Source organism: Pseudorasbora parva, chromosome 5, assembly GCF_024679245.1.
Source record: "Pseudorasbora parva isolate DD20220531a chromosome 5, ASM2467924v1, whole genome shotgun sequence".
In the NCBI taxonomy this organism is placed as follows: domain Eukaryota; kingdom Metazoa; phylum Chordata; class Actinopteri; order Cypriniformes; family Gobionidae; genus Pseudorasbora; species Pseudorasbora parva.
Window position 1 is genome coordinate 39231764 of NC_090176.1, and position 17703 is coordinate 39249466.

Consider the following 17703-nt stretch of genomic DNA (forward strand, 5'->3'; position numbering starts at 1 on the left):
AAGTTTCTTTAAAAATGGCAAGTGTCAGTGTTTTGTGCATGTTTTTCACCAATCAACATACACTTACGTCACTGGTAATTCTTATTGTGCTAGTTAAGACCCACTCTGAAGTAGAAGATAATTTAGTCACTGATTTATGATCAAATAAATGCAGCCTTGGTGAGCTTAAGAGACTTCTTTCAAAAACATTTTAAAAATCTAACTCTCCCCAAATTTTAGGTAGTGCATGGCAATGGTTTTCAAACTTTATGATGCCAAGGACCCCCAAATACGATTAACCTTTTATGAGTGTGGCATTAAAAATAAGTATAAATGCATAACATTTTGAAACTTAAATTGGTTTTACATAATAGTAAATCAAGGACATATGTTATTACATATGTTATCTTACATATGTAAGAAAGAAGACAAACATTTAAAAAAATGAAACATTTAGAATGTTCGGTAGACTATCCATTTTTACTTTTTCTTTTTATTATCTGACCCCTTAGTACCTTCTGAAGGATCCCATGGGGGTCTCCACAACCCAGTTTGAAAAAACCCTGGTGTAAGGCATCTAGAATGCACGTTAAAATATACAAACAGTAAACGTTGAGACTACTGTATTATTCTCCATTCGACTACACACTAAACAGAAAAAACATTTGAGTTTTAGGCACCTGAAAATAAGACACCTGTTTAAGACTATTTAGGTATACTGATCTATCTGCACTAACTAGCACTGGCTCTTAACATTAACTATTGTAGATCTGCCTGGAAATTCAACATTCAGTCTACATTTATCTTCTAACTAGGGAACTACTGTCACCCTGAGCCTTTGAACAAGATATGTTTTGAAAAGGCAAAATAAAGAATTGATGTTTCTGCTGAAACAATTCTAAAAACTGATTTGCTATTCCGCAAGGACTTATTTAAACTGTCAACACTGTCAAAATGATCACTGCAGAACTAGGATTGTTAACAAACACTTCCAGTACAATAAAAATAATGTTTCCATAAATCACTCAAACTGTTTTAACACAAGTCATTTATGGCCATGTTTCTGGTTATTAAATCCATCTGTCAAAGCCTGATCCATCCTACTCATTAAATAAGAGGTGCTCTTCAGGGTAGTTAATGGTTTCATCAATTCAAAACCCATGTGAAGATGTAAATCTATCCCAGAAGATATGTGATGGAAGGGAAAAAAACGTATCTGACATTGGCATTGAATTCACTTCTATTGACAGTCAGTGACACTACCTTCCAAGAGAGAGAGAAAAGAAAGAGAAGGGAAAAAAGACTAAACGCAGCATAACGGCAGCACAAATTGTCCGTCTACGCTTAACAAGCTTCTATTTTATGTCTTGTTTATTCCACTCACAGCACAGTGGCAGCAGTTCTGTCATTTTACAAACCCTAATAAACACAAGCACTCTTTTGTAAAGTCAAAGCCTGGGCTGCAGCTACATTGTAAACTGCCGAGGGTTGCCGGGCTCAGTGCCAACTAAGATGCAAAAAGACATGTTTGCTGTTAACAGTTAGAAGGAGATGGGTGTTTAGCGGGGGGGACATGTGAAGTTGGCTCATGTTGGCTTAGCACTGGATCTAAACCTCCGAGCATCAGCTCTATGTATTTATGGAATAAGCAGCCCACCTTAGGTCAGATGAAATGGAACTGGTTCCCATAGGGGGTAGAAAGTCTGATGAGGTGGCTCTTAAGCTTCTTTCCCATGAAGGCGTGAGTAATGGAAGACTTCAATTACATTGGTTCCATACATGTTCTCAGCTTGTGGGTCATGACCCGAAAAAGGGATTGCAGGTCTTTTCTGATAGAGACACTGACAGGGAAAACTAAAAATTCAACTAGCCAGACAATCATACATAGTTAAAGAGCTACTTTACTCACAAATGCAGACTCTGATTATTTACTTAAAAGAAAAGAAGTCTGGAAAAGCAATGATGATACACTTCTTAAGATAACTTTTATTTGAAAGTCATGATGCTTGGTTCCCATGTTCTTCAATATCTTATTTTGTCCCACAGAAAAAAAGAAAGCCACACAGGTTTGCAACGGCATAAAGCTAAGTAAATTTATTCATTCCCCACCAAAAAAGTGAATGTGCTTTTTAAATATTTTTTCTAAGGCAGCAGAAATAAACCATATCTCTTTTGTGGTCAACAACAGCAAAAAATGTGCATCCAATCAAACTCTTCTAAATTATGTCACAAATACATTATCATTTGGTAGAAGCAACATGGATGCCCCATCTTCAAAAACCATGAGCAAAACTGCACTAGATCAAATAAAATCCAGACTCCATTAAATGTACACTATGGGTGAGTTTGCTTTATTTACCCTTAACATTTTTAAATAAAAAAGTGTTCAAAAAAGTTTGAGAAAACTTACATTTCAAGTAAATCTAATAACAATTTAGCATAACTAACGAAAAAAACAATTCTTCCTCTGAGAGTAACTTGCAATTTTACATTTAAACAGAGATGACAATAGAGAGCTCAGATATCCGTTGTGTTGTGTTGTGGATTTATCGGTGAGGGACAAACACACTAAAATGATTTCTGTACAACTCTAAGCATGTAAACCTCTAGAAGTATTGTGGCAAGCAGTGAGGCGAGAGACCGTGAGAGCAGACCGGTGGCGAGTGATAATGAGTGCCAGCTGCGCGACACACCGGTCACGTCTCACCACGGCGGAGTGACGGGAGTATAAAAGGAGGAGCAAAGACAGTGGAAGACAAGAGAGGACCAGGCCTGGACTTTACGTTGAGTTTTGTTTACATTTTGTTATGTGTGTGCGGGCAGTCGTCCGTGAGGGGCTGCCCGCGGTTTACTCTCGTTTTGTTTATTATTTGATTAAAGTATTTAAACGTTCACCGGTTCCTGCCTCCTTCCTTTGCATATTTATGAACTTTATTAAAAAGTAAACTTCTATTATTCTTTTTATGAATTTAACCGTGTACATCTATCCATCATATCTAAAGGCTAGAGAAAGCTATACGGGACTGATTATGTAAGCAACTTTTTATGATGATCTGATAACATAAAACTCACACTGGACAATGTGGTCCATACAGTCGAGCCATAAGTGAAAATTTTCAAGTGACTGATTACATCTAAATTTTTCAGTTGGCAAAATTTTAAATCTGTGAATTAATGCAATTTAATTAACAGAAATTCAATTTGGCCACCTAAAAAAATTTGATGTGATCAGTCACTATAGAAAATTTTCAATTGGGGCCTGATTATTTTTTTTACAGTGCAGATATTTCAAAAAGTAAGTAAATTCAGATGGTAAAATTAATAAAAACCTTTTCATTTGCGTTTGCTGCTTTTCCTTTAAATCACAATGAAAAACCAAATACCAAGATGACTCTTAAGATCCTTCAATGCATTATTTACACTCACCATATTGATTTTTTTTTTTTAAATTGGTTGCATTGGTTGTATTCTAGGGGCATATTGCTTGGATTCACTGATCGACTGAACCCGTTATCCAGAGGGTTCTCTATCCATCTCCATGAGCGCCTTTGTACTTCCGAGTGTGTTGGCATTCAGGTCGTTATCCCCTTCAAAACCTCTAAATCTTTAAAAACTCACCTCTAGGGAAGCTTTCAATGGGGCCCTTGTCCAAGGCCTAGCACTCTACTGTTAGAAAGGCAGGTCTGTATGAAGATATATTTACTTTAAAACATCAAACATTTTGCTAGCCTGATTTCCACAAGTGTGCTAGTGTGGCACTTCCTTCCTAGGATGTATTCCTGTGCATGCCATCTTAGCCTTCCCAAGCAGTACTTTAGGTTGCAATTCAGTGAGCTATAAAAGCGTTATAAAAGAAATGTGTCAGTACAGCAAACTTAACTATAAAAAAAAGTACAAATCCTAAAACATCTTTCTTCTTGTGAAAGACTACAGAGACAAGTTCACTTGTCACTAGCTTTCCATCTATCTATCCATTTACCCTTATCGTTTTGACACTGGCTATGTTCAGACCACTGCATACTAGGGATCTGCTTCTGTGCCTGAAGCTGAATACATTATTCAGAAAGTACAGATAATGACTTCAAAATAATGACTTCCAAATAATAGAAAAACATATCAGTTAGACTGATTATCTAACAAGCACACTAACAAAGAGATATTACGGAACATATCTGAAATTAATGCAATGGTGGTGATTCTGTGAAGCCATTATAACTAACGTGTGAACTTTATGAAAGCAGTGTGATTTCAAGTTCAGAATTCAGATTGGATGCCCACATTTTACCCCATTTCTTAATGTTATTCAGCTTAGTTTTGAATAAATGTTATATTAAATCAGCACTAGGTAACTTTTCAACCTTCATAATATATTTTCAAGACTCTTGTGAGGATACATCGACTTAAAATAGGTTGAATGACATGTCTGCCATAGCCTGGCAGGGTTTGTATCATTTTTAATCGCACTTTTAAACTTCGGGTTTCGGGTAGTAACCCGAGAACAAAAAGAACTACAAAATTCGACTGCTTTACGGCATATGGCATAAAAATAGCTTTACGGCATAAAAAGGGTTTTTTTTTGGAGGAAAGCAATAAGAGGAAATGAAAAAGTGATCAGAATAAAGGCAGGATGAGGATCAACATCGGGCCAGCATTTGCTCGTTGGCGTGAGCTGAAGAAGGAGGAGGGGTGCCCGACCGATGCTGACTTGGCTGTCATGCTTGCTATGATTATTACTTACCACTAGGGCTGGGCGCTATGGCCCCAAAAAATTATCACGATATAATTTTCCATATCAGTCGATATCGATAAATATCACAATAAATGTAAAATCTTTATTTCTTTAATGTTTGAAGGCATATTTGTGCTCCTGAGTGAAAGATGTGGAAAACAGACAGTTAACTGTGGTTTTAAACTATCCTTTATTGCCAAAACATGACAAACACTTCCCAACAGGTGAACAATTTATTAAAACTGAGGTAGATTTATTTATTTAAAATATTAATTGTGGTAAGCTTTTTTTTTTTTTTGCTCTACACTGTATATCATTAACATCATTACTTAATTGTGTAAGTAGTAAAGCACTAAAAATGCAAACGGGCAAAAAAAAAAAAGCGTTTCAAGATAAGAAACATTTTGAGTCCCCCCTCTCTTGCCTCACATTGGATTGGTCCACCGTGCATCGCTCTCTGTCACACACACACACACACACACGCCCATCTCACCAACACGCACACCTCACCGACGGTGGGGCTGGTTGTATTTCCACAGTATTTGTGGATCTCCAGTAAGGGCTGTCTAGTGTATTTTATTCATTTTAAACATCGGACGAAACTATTTCTCTTTTGATACCTGTGATGCTGAGTCATTAATACATCACCAAAGACAAACAATTATGATAGCGATGTACAAGTCCGATGTTTTAGTGATTATAGTTTGGTAGCGTTAGCTTACAAGTCACCCACTACAGCTAACAAGGTGATAATAAGCCTAGGCTGTGCGTGAATGTAGTTAATGTAGATTTACCGCTGTGTTGGGCTCAATGTTATATGGAAGAACTTCGAAGAAGCACTATAATAAATTCTGTGTAGTGAACCTATGATAAGCAGCCCATGCACGTCGCTCTGTTTTATGTCGGATGGGATCGCCAAAATACCTCCAAACCACTGAAGTTGAGCGAACTAACTTGTCAATGATATCTATGTTATCCGAGCTGGTCGTTACCTCTAAGTTTTCTTCACTATCGCTCATCTATCTCGCTCCACTTCACACCGATCCTCTAAGCCTGTCAGCCACTGTGACTGTAAACAACAGTGCTTGCAGCGCCCAGAAGCCCAGTTTTGCAATACGCATGCGTAGCATTACGCATAGTGCGTAAGCATTATATCGAGAATTTATCGAACCGCTGTTATCGTGATAATTATTGTTATTACACGGCTCTGTGAAATACTTGATTCTGATTGGTCAATCGTGCATTCCAGTGGTACGTTATTTCCAGATAACACCCGCTTATACGGGTACTACCAGTTATCTTGACCGGTACTACTTCTATGCTTAATGCTGGCGCCATCTTGTGGCTCAAGCAGCCCTGGGTTACAATGGAAGACTTCAAGGCAGCTAGGTTTCCTTTATAACGTTTTTAATATAGATATTTTTCTTACACAAACGCATCGATTCGAATCAGAAGGCTCTATTAACCCATCGGAGTCGTGTGGAGCACGTTATTTGACGGACAGCTGCATTTTTTATGGACTTCAAACTACAACAACTGCTTGGATTAATGTTAGCCTGGACTTTTTAAATATAACTCCGATTGTATTTGTCTGAAAGAAGAATGTCATATACACCTACGATAACTTGAGGGTGAGTAAATCATAGGCTTGGTTTCATTTTTGGGTGAACTAACCCTTTCAGCAATCATTTTCAACATTTAGCAAGGGCATATGGCAAATCTTCAGCAATAGATAAAGGCTTAAAGCAGGTTGGAACTGTTTTCCTTCGCGGAAGCTTTGCGTAAGAGCTAATAAAATATTTAATCTCGTTAATCTTTAATCTAATAAAATAGTTTATTCTGCGATAAAAACCGGCTGGGTGTACATTATCCCTTACTTATCGCTTTATCGGCCAGCCCTACTTACCACTCAAACATTGAATTGAAGTATCATAGATTCTGTAAAACGGTAACCAATAGATAGACTAGGCTACTATAATGACACTGGCTTGTAAACGTGAGCATCGCGATCATTTGGCGTTTGAAAAAAATAAAACCCATTAAAATGATATTCATGACATGCTGAAACATATGCCACTGTACCTGGGATGAAGACATTTCACATGTGACGCAAGCAGAACAACTGCATGTGAACAGTGTTCAGGGTAACTGTTAGTGATGCGCTGGTCTGCTTTTTTTCCAACCAGCGGGTCCCGCTTTTTTGAAATTATTATGCCTGCCCAGCACCACTGTATATATTTTTACAACCCGCCCCGCACCCATTAAAGACATACGGGGTCCGCGGGTTATGAGACGACCCGCTCATCACTTGTTCAGGGCTATCATGGTTGTCATGTCAATAAATGCATGCGCGCATCCCCTGATGTAGGATGACTGAGTTTACGACAGTAGTAGATGACAATATTTTTTCCCAACTGTAGGGGGACCCCGAGAGCAAAAGTTACCTAGTGCTGTTTTTAAAAAAAACTAAAATTTAAGAAATTATACAAGGTTTTTTTTTTTTAAACTGGCTATTCAGTTGGTATCATTGTACTCTAAAAAAAATGTAATCATTATATACACAGACAATGGCTTCACTGCTCACCCCTACAGCCTACTATAAATATAGTATATGAAACATCATACTGTATGCAACATGATTCTATGAAGCAATTGGCATACATGCCTTGTGCTATAGCAGGAAAAGCACAAAGATAACTGAAGGAATTTCCATATGGGTAACACGAAAATAAGACAAATGTGTGAGAACCACTGTGAGCTGCTCTTGACTAATAGTAAATCAAGGGCAAAGTCATCCATCTATGTTTATAGATTTTGCACTGAAATCCCCATTACATGTTATCTCAAGTGAATTAAGAAAAGCCATTTAGCAGAAAACCATCGCAGCCCAAGGATAATATTCAGATCCTGACATTACTCATTACCCTGCAAGGACACAAACTTGGAAGTTGGAAGTGGGGACAGGGTCAAGTCATGTGCCTGCATAGCCCACAATTGTAAATTTCACAAGAAAAATGATTTCCACCAGATCTGGTTGAGTGGTAACCACATCTCGCTCTACAAAAAGAAAGATGATGACAGAATCACAGACTCAACTGATTCAGTTCATTCAAAAAACCTCTCTGAATGATTCAGTTCACAAAACAAGCATAATTCATTTCTAAATTAGACTGATACGGTTCTCGAATTCAAGTGACTTTCATGATTACATGTTTTGTTTGCCTACCATGGACAGTACTAGTGCTTGTTACTGTTGATAGAAAGCCATGTTCAAAAAAATAACATGTCAACTTTTACAGCACTGAGCTTTCTTCCTCTTTCTTTCCTCTACGTGATTTCCAACAAACTAGCAGCAAAAGCAGAGCCCTGTATTCCCCATACATTTAACTCATCAGTACTGGTCATAAATCTACATACTAACTTGTTTATTCAAAGATGATAAGTGCAGGATGGGATTAGCATTGCTCATGGAGACAGGGCGGACCCTGGATGTTCTGTGTTAGACATTAATCACTGTCAAACAGGGTTCAGTCTGTCGATGTGTTTGAGACAGACCTCGCGCCCCAACCGAGAGAATACTTCTTATCGCTATAGAAACAGAAACCAACCACACTACACAGGCAAGACCAGAAAGTTGTTGTTGATACTTTAAAAAATAAAAGGTAGGCTACTATAGAATGGACAAAGTTTAAGACCAATGTTCCTGCCTAAAACTTAAAATGCTCTTTAAGTATTAACTTACTTCATAGGGCTGGCTTTTTAAATCTCTGGTATGCTTAAAGACTTGACTCAACATAAGGCCAAATATGTATCACTTTCCCCCACGGCTATGGAAACCTAGTCTGATCTTATCGTTTTTTCCCTCATGGGGGCAATTTATAGACCTGTATGGGGTGTAAGACATATTGGATCAATGTCTGGAAGAAAGGCAAGGCCCCAAGAGGAAGATCACTTCAGGTCAGAGAGATAAGAAGCTCAATCCATGGCATGAATCTTGAATGCACCTGATAAGTGACTCTGGTGGCATTTTTTTTCCATTTGGAGGCCTTTGTTCATTCGTCTTGCTGTATTCAAAAGTGGCTGAAAGCAAAGGGCAATTAATATCTCATTTTACAGCCAGAGTTTACATGGTCTGTCATTCTGGATCTGAAAGGAATTCCATTCACATCTACAATTTGGAAATGCGCAGGGCTATTGTGCCTTTTTCGAATTACCTATCAAAATTCAATATCAGAGTTCATACACTTCTGAAAATGACTGTCAGCCAAAGGATGAAAGAAAGAATTGTCAAACCAAATAATAACCTGTATTTTTATTGAGCTGAGCTGAATGAAATTGATTTCTCTGTTGCTTTAGAGGTTATGATAAAAAAAAAATCCAAGGTGTGCAAACACTGGATTAAAGATTCTCTGAAACCTGTCAGTCGCAGTGAGAGGGCAGAGAAAAGACGTTTAAAGCAATATTTGCTTGTTTTGACTATTAATTTAGTGACTCTTAATTTAAACAAATTAAACTACACTGTAAAAAATATTTTCATGACTTGTTAATGACAACTTTTTATGTACACAAATGCTGGACAATCATATGGAAGCCTTTTTTGTGTGAGATAAAAAAAAAAAATGAAAACGTAAGATGACTTTTGACATCTCAAAATCAATTTATAACTCGCAATGAGTTTTATTTCTTATTTTAAACTTTATCTCACAGTTACTGGTTTTATCTTTTACTCAGGCTTTTACAGGCTTCCATATCTATAGAGTAAGACAGATTGTTTGACTGCAAATTGCTCATTCATCTTTTTCCAACGAAAAGAAATGAGTGGTATTGAAACGTAGTGAAAAAGATATAGGCCAGAACACGAACATTTAAGGGGAGATAAGAAAGTGCCTCAAACCTGGGGTATTAAATCACTAAAATAGGGACAATGTTCCCACCGTGCTCCACAAAAGCACTAACACCCATCTCCAATAGTTGTGCAGGGTCACCCATTGCACTGAATGGGCCCCCTTTCTCCAGCTTTTGGGGGCTTCACCAACAACACCATCAATGGGAATAGTGTTCCTCCCCCACAATGGGCAAATCAACTGTGGGAGCATTTTGGTCTCTACCCTTTTCCCCGTCTCCTCATTGAAGCCTCCTTGGACCGAACAATGCCAAAGAAAAGATGCATGCCTTCACGTCCGCTTACATACAACTGCATCCCTTCCTTGACAGCGGGGAGGAGCAAACCAGCTTTACAAATATTAAAATGACAATCCACCGTTCACTATGACAAACGACAAACAAATAACTTGAGTTCTCTAACTGGAAGCATTTGCATCTAGATACGCTTTCCATTTCACCACTCGTCTGACTGGCTTCGGGAGCTGACGGAAACTCTTAAGAGAAAACTTCAGCTTGCTAAGGGACGCGATTTCTCAATTGCGAAAAAGGTGTGATTAAGGAAAGTATAGCATTTGTTTAATTAGAACCCACAAGAGTGAGCAATGTGTCTCGCTTGATTTGAGTAAAAACATCTCCATGACAACATAAGACATAATTGTCAGTTCCAAGGCTTAATTGTTTGTTGTATTTCAGCTGCCGCCTGTCTGCAAGACATTCTGCAAAAAACAACAACAAACGCATTGACAAGATAAGACTGCCGACAAATTGAGCGCCTTCAATCACATCAAGTATTAATTAGGACTGCAGACAGCAAGCAGCTCAACCATATCACAGATCACATTTCACAGACCAAGTAGTACGCAGCCATCCATCCACACCATATTTCTGACATTCAGAAGGGTTGCGCTATGGACAGTTGCACATTTAAAAACAATATGTGACCGTGGTTTACCAGAAATGAACAGACCAAGACAATAATCCAGCAACCCTTTTTGTTTCCCAGTTGAGACCCAGCTGAACTGTTTAGGGAATAGTTTTAATTCAACACATCCCGCCATCCCTCCCCCCATCTGCAAACAAAAGATAGCAAGGCATCCCTACAATATTCTTGAGAAGTAGCCAAGGGCCACCAAACTCCTTCTGTTCCACCTCTTGATAGCAAGAATAATAATGAAGCAATTCATAAAAAGCAACAATTTACCCTAATCACGGAATCAAAATGGAGAACATCACAAAAACCTTTATTCCCTTTCAGAGATGGCCTGGGAACACCATAAGCTAAGTTTCCTCTTTCAAAAGCAACGACACCACGGGTTCAGGATGTGTAGCATTTCAGCCTGACTAGCCACTCGGGCTTAACTATGATTATTCTTTGAATAGATAATTATGGTAGCCTGCATGAACTCAGCCGAACTTAGCCCTGCCCACAACATTTGAGGTCGGGAAGTCCAGTCTGGACTTGATCTGTTATGGAGCAACTATGCTCAAACGAGAGCTGTTCGGACAAATCAAATTGTCAGGATGGGCTTTATACGATGATGGACAGATAACAAAACGTAATCATCCACATCAGTCCTTATTGTCGAGCCCTCCATTTAGATCTAGCCCATCAATTATCTTCCCATGGCATGTTTAAGCCACTCTTTTTCTCTTACGATGAGTATACATGTGTGAGAGAAAGTGACAGAGGGCACTCTCAGCCAAGCTACAGTGTGTAAAGATCAGCAAGGAAATGAAATTAGCAAGAAAAGTGCTAATCTTATTTTTTTCCTCTAGCTCAATCACAGGGGAGTGAAATCATACAATTTACTAGCCATTGGCTAATTAAAGATTTTTTTTGTCAGCTAGTGTGACATTTGTTCGCAGTGATTTACTCACATTGTAGAGGGTTGCCAGTGTGACAATATCACAGACAATTATCTTTATTTAATGGGGAGAGTCATGATCACGATTAAAATATTGAAATAATTATATATAAAAAAACACAGAACAGAACAGAAGTGTGAACAGAAAGTTTCACAATGGCTAACACTTACAGAACTATTAAGAAGGGCCTGTTAGAAACCTTTCTTTAAATGTGGTTTAAAAAAAAAATCTTAAGCAATGTGTCAGGTCAGGAAGTGTCAACCTACACTGGCGTTCCACCCTTCTAAAGTGCTCTGAAACAGCAGTGTGCATACTTAAAGTGAGTTTGAACTGCTAGACTGACTTTTATTTTACACTCAAGAGCTAAACACGCCATTCCCCTCAAAAGCTAGAAATGTACTTGTAGAAAGGGTTTGAAAAACCTGAATGAGATCAACTCGAATGGCTCCTAAACTGCCTTTACTTAGAAACTCAAGCACAGCGCATACGCACACACTTTAGCTGAAACATATTAGCAGACCAGCTCCTAAGGAAATATATATCATTAGGATAATTCAGTAAGATGAATTCTGCCTTGAGAAGATCTAATATTTAAAATGAATAAGTGCCATAGCAGAGAAAACGCTTCTACGGAGATTAAAGAGTTTAGAAACTGTATTTTGAAGAACTGTATCATGAAGAAACCGCTAATAGCTTTTCATAGCATTAGACCTAATAATCTAATTATCCTGTCATCATTTACTCATCCTCATGACATCCCCAAACTGTGCTTGCTGAACACAAAAGGTATTTTGAATAATGTTTGTAACCAAACTGTTTCAGTGACCATTGACTTCCATTGTATGGAAAATATTATTATATCTTATTTTATTCTCCACAGAAGAAAGAAAAGAATTTTCATTTTTGGGTGATCTTAATACCAAACTAAACCTAAAACAAGGCAGAAGTGCACTTGACATTGACACTATTCCATCGCAGTCATATCTATAGCCAGTCAGATCAAGTTCTTTCCCATTAAACTTTCATCCACACTGTCCCCTCTCAAATGATGATTCCACATCAGAAATAATTCACATGGCACATCTTATGTATGCACCGCTAAAACTTTGATAAGGGCTACCAAGTCATCACTTCTCAAGTGCTAAAATTATTTATGCTGATATCAAATACAAATGAGCAGATTTCCTTGCATTTTCAGGTCTCATTACTAGGGATGTCACTCACTACGGATTAGTGTTGTCAAAAATATCGATATTTCGATATATATCGATACTGGAATATCTGAAACGATACGATTCTCAGTTTTTACAGTATCGATATCAGCTGCGCTCTCCTCTCTGACCGTCAGCGAGTTGACACACACACCGGCATATTCTCACTCAGCCCGGTTAACCTCTGAGCACGGCGAACGCGCGTTCTGCTGGACTTTTTCCTCATGACAGTGTGTTAGTGTTAGTGTGTGATCGGTCTGAATTTCGCGCGGGATTGCACATAAATTAATTCTACTAATCCCCGCAGATTTCGTGCTCCACATCTGAAGCGCACACACACATAGCCTACCGTAATAAAGCCGCCTCTGACATGATACAAGTGCAAACATTTGCTTCCTTTTCCAGTTTATTATTGGTCAAATACACTCCAAGAATTATCAGTGCACATCTGGAAGAGTATTAACGTAAACACAGTCGCAAACAGTTCAGGAAGAACGAGTAACAGGAACAGTGTTTAGGATCCATGCGTCTGTTAGTCTTAAAGGGACCGCAGTCATTTGCTATTCAAACTACAAAAAGACAAACGATCAACTGCTCTTGACTGATCAACGTGTGTAACTTTAATAGTTTCATCTGTACGCTATTGAATTTTTTTTACAAAGAACATTATCCAATGTTGTTTTAAATGTAATTACTATGCATTTTTTTAATTCAGTTTCTTATCTGAATGTTAGACTTACCTGAAAAAATAAAGCAGTCTGTTTAATTTGTATCTTCTATTCTATTGCATTTATTTGTGCTATTGTTTGTAATCTGTTTATTTGTTCTTATTTTATTACTGTTTACTCGTCTTTTTAAATTCAATTTACCATTCGAAATCCAGCTTCCTTGTGCTGTGTGTAAGCTATTGCAACACAATTACCCCATTGTAAAAAATACATTGAGATAGCAAAAATTTGTGAGATAATTTTAATAGTAATTGATCAATTGATCAATAATTGTTTAAATCAAAACGATGCCCAACCCTAAGGAACATGCTGGCCACATGAATTTTTAGTAAAAATAACAATGAATAATAAGTTCTGTTGTCATATTAAGCATCTTATCTTATTTATTTATTTTTTTACTGTGGTATCGATTTAGTATCGATATATCGATATTTTAGTCTGATATCGTATCGAAGTCATAATTTTGGTATCGTGACAACACTACTACGGATGCATGTAACCGATGTCCTGATAAGACTACTTCTTTACTTTCAAACTGACAAGGGATCTCATAAGATCATTACACACGAAAACCTACTTTACATTTGAAAAGAGAGGCCTCATGCACTACGAAAACACATGAATCGACTGGCACATGTGGTAGTGGTGGGGGGGTGGGAGCTGTATGAATATTAATACTCATACACAAAAGCCTTTAGTGGACCGGCAAACAAACAGGCTCTTTGGTTAAGAGAGACGTTCACAAGCCGCCTCAGGCACACGTAGACAAACACAATAGCTCCAGACTTCCTTCATCATATGAATGATGACAATCGACTATGGAGTGTCAGACCCCTCAGAATGAGCCATACTATAAGGACAGGACACCCTTGAGGTTTTCTCTTGATTGATGTTGAAAACAGTCTGAATCTATAGAAATCCTTATCAAGAACCCAAGAAGAAAGAAGCATCATTAATAAGCAATTGAGATGATTGATCCTAGAGAACTCTCAGCTCAACAAACCCACGCTTTTCCAGGAGACATCCATGTAAACATTGCGGTGAGTGGTCTTTAGGTAGAATAAGTGGACAGACGGTACTTGACTAGAATAAGATTGGGTAAATATATCTCTAAATCCACCTAAGGACAGTCAAGCAAAACATAAGCTAGACCTTGTTTATTCACACTTTAAATGAGAGAATGAGTTCTCGGTTATAATTGGGAAATATATTTTTTTACTTTTTTACAATCAAGGATGAAAAACAGATATTTCAAAGCAATCTGCAATGGTTTTCCCACTAGACCAAAGCAAAAGATTTTTAGAGAATAATATACCAGGGGCCAGTTGCATAAATATTTGTTTTAAGACTGTCTTAAGAACTAATTAGACCAACTCAGTTAGTGGTTAACCAGTCTTACTTTTCTACATATCAAATTAGACGCATCTAGGTTATGCAATGACATAAAAAAGGTTATGAGGAGTCTTGAAGAGAAATATTTGATGACTAACTTGTAAGACTAGTCTTCCTTTCAAACCCAGTAAACCTATTGAAGCATTTTCCAAACTAATGTTTAGTTAGTAAACAGGATGATCAGTCTTATATCAAACCTCAATGTAGGAGAGCATGTGAGCGTGCACATTTTGATCTATAAAAGCTCTTTGATTTTGGCGTAAAAGAACAAATGCATCTATCATTCATTTCTACTTAGCCAACAATGTTAAATCTAAGGATTGGAACCGATTTGGACAGCTCAATCATTTGCTTTTCATAACAGTCTGCGTTTTCAACAACGTTGCGGTTGTTGTTAGGCTACCGCGGGATGAACCAAAAGACTGTGATTATTGCTTCAGGTAGGCTATGTTTGATTGCAGTTAAATCTCCGAGGGAAAGTTGATCTCCAGGATTTAGCAGCCCTGATTTAAAGTGTGCCTGGCCAACAGGTGATTTTCCTTCTCTAACGTTTGTGTACTATAAGCCTTCTCTCTTACCAGGGAGTGCTTTAACTACAAGACTAGAGACTGCCCCCTACCGTCTTTGACCAGCGCTACAGTCTATGTTTTGTACACCTGCTCTCCGGTTCAAGAGAACTTGAACATAATTTACACCAAACTCAGTCATTTCAATTCAATTCAAACGATAGTGGGAAAAAGCGAAGAAAATGAAAACACGTTTTAAAACAGCTAGGTTTTCAAATTTTGAAGAAATTGACAAAGTGTAACAAAGCAGAAGCACAGATTTAGCTCATTATTAATGCGCGAGGCTGACAAATTAAGTGCCATCCACATCAGACATCTTATGTCTGCAGATATCGCCAACAATAATCGGTTTAGCACCAACCAACATTCCCTAAAATATCGGTAGCCTATTGGCCTAATGTAGATGTGGTGGTATTGTAGGCTATTGTTTAGGTAGGCTACTTGTTCTCATTCCTGATTCTGACCGGAGTCGGAGAGGCTACTCGTCCTCAAAAATTCTACTTTTTCTCATAACTGGTCTTAGGTTTTTTATTGTAGACTAGGCTAGCCTACTTCTGTTTTCGGCATTGGTACCTTTTGTGTGTTGCAAAGCGAGCTTAAATTATACAAAGAAAATAAACTTTACGTTTGCTGTTGTATAGGTTGTAGGCCATTATACAGTCATCTCTACCTTGAAAATAACATCATCACTGAACATCAATCACATGACAGCTGAGTGACAGGCTGTCCTTCACTTACAAGCATAGGCTGACTGAAGAAAAGGGAAAAAAAAGAAAAAGGCTACCAATTTAAACAATAAACACAATATGAATAGCTTTTTTGTTAACGCTTATAAAGTTGCTCGAAAGCACACAGATAGAGCCTATACTAGATAGCCGAGAGATGTTAAACCCTTCCCTCCACCTTTTCTGGTAGACTTATTCGCACATACTGTGCAAAAGTAAATTATTTTCGGTGAAAAGTAAAAGTATGCAAAAGGGAACACCTTCAAAAGCTAAACGAAGGTAAAAGAGAGTAAAATATAGGCTAGCGCATTTTGCAGCTGAGGACGAACGTTTTGATTCCAAAGCAAAATTCCTCGGATCTTGAACAGAACGTGAGCAGCGAGTAAATTCTTTGTCAGGATAAAAGAATACTCTTCTGAATCCTTTTAATTTAAAACATTCATGTTCTTTAGGAAATTAGAGAAAAGGACGTTTAAAGATATTACATTCCCATGAAGGGTTTGTTATCACCATAAAGAGAGAAAATCTGACAATATCCAGTTTTATTGGATAACGAAGAGTTCAATAATAAATACTAAAAATATCAACATTAGCCTACTAAAGATGTTAGCCTACTCATCCACTGGTAACTATTCTAAAACATATTTTGAAATTGGAAAATCAATTACTTTTTTTGGGGGGAGGGGGATAAAATAAACGTATGTAATTATATTAAGCTTATAGGCTATATGTTCTTCACGAAGAAATAAAAAAAAACACAGAGTCTCGAAAAATTGATAGTCAGTAAAATCTGACCGCAGAAGTTGTAAAAGTACTTCACAGTATCATCCTACTCCAAGAACATTAGAGGCGGTTTCTATAAATAACCACATGTAAAGGTGAGGTAATGATATCTAAGAGAGTGTTTTACCTTGTGATGTCCTTCTTCTGAAGTAAACTCTGTCGTACGTAAAACGCAACGCATAAACCGCAATCTCCGCTTTGCGTAGGTCTCCTGTGCAGTATCCCTTTTCTGTGAATGACTTCCACCGATCGACCTGCAGCTGCTTTACTGCGCTGTGCTGGAAAGAGGAGGCTACTACAGAAGGACAGCTGCAATTCAAACGAATAGGGGTGCAAACTCTGTTACGAAGCTCCACCTCAAATGTTTGGCTCAGTAGCTGCATGAAATAGCTAATGAAGCTCTCCTTTTACTTTCTAAACACATTTGTGTAATAGAAACAGTGTTATCCTGTTCCAATTTATCAAAAAACACACCGTCTTTTGGTATTCAGCAACACCCCTATCCAGCCTAGATAGTCTGTCCCTAGAATCAGTGAGGTACCATGGCAATTAATTAACTCTTTGAATCGCTCAATGTTGCCAAAAGTAGCTATGTCTTGGTTATGGTGTGGTGCTATCAAAAAAACCCTGGCAAAGATGTACCGTGGTAACCATGTCATATGGGGATGGAATGAATGATACTTTTATATGTTTGACAATTACCATATACCAAGCCATTTCAAGGAAGTATCAAAGAATGTTCAAAAACATATGAGTTAACATAGTGGTACCAAATACAGAATATGAATGCTTTTACACACAGCACAGGCTTAAGTTTGGACTCTTTTTAAAAACGAGACT

General features: G+C 37.8%; 1 protein-coding gene across 2 annotated transcripts in view; it reads right to left on the minus strand.

The window, feature by feature from the left end:
- sema5ba (sema domain, seven thrombospondin repeats (type 1 and type 1-like), transmembrane domain (TM) and short cytoplasmic domain, (semaphorin) 5Ba) overlaps positions 1-17131 on the minus strand; it is a 156007-nt gene extending 138876 nt beyond the window's left edge. For both annotated transcript variants that reach the window (XM_067444244.1, XM_067444243.1), the window contains exon 1: positions 16991-17131. The gene's annotated coding sequence lies outside the window, so the exon portion shown is untranslated. The remainder of the gene's footprint in view (positions 1-16990) is intronic.
- Between the last annotated feature and the right edge of the window lie 572 nt (positions 17132-17703).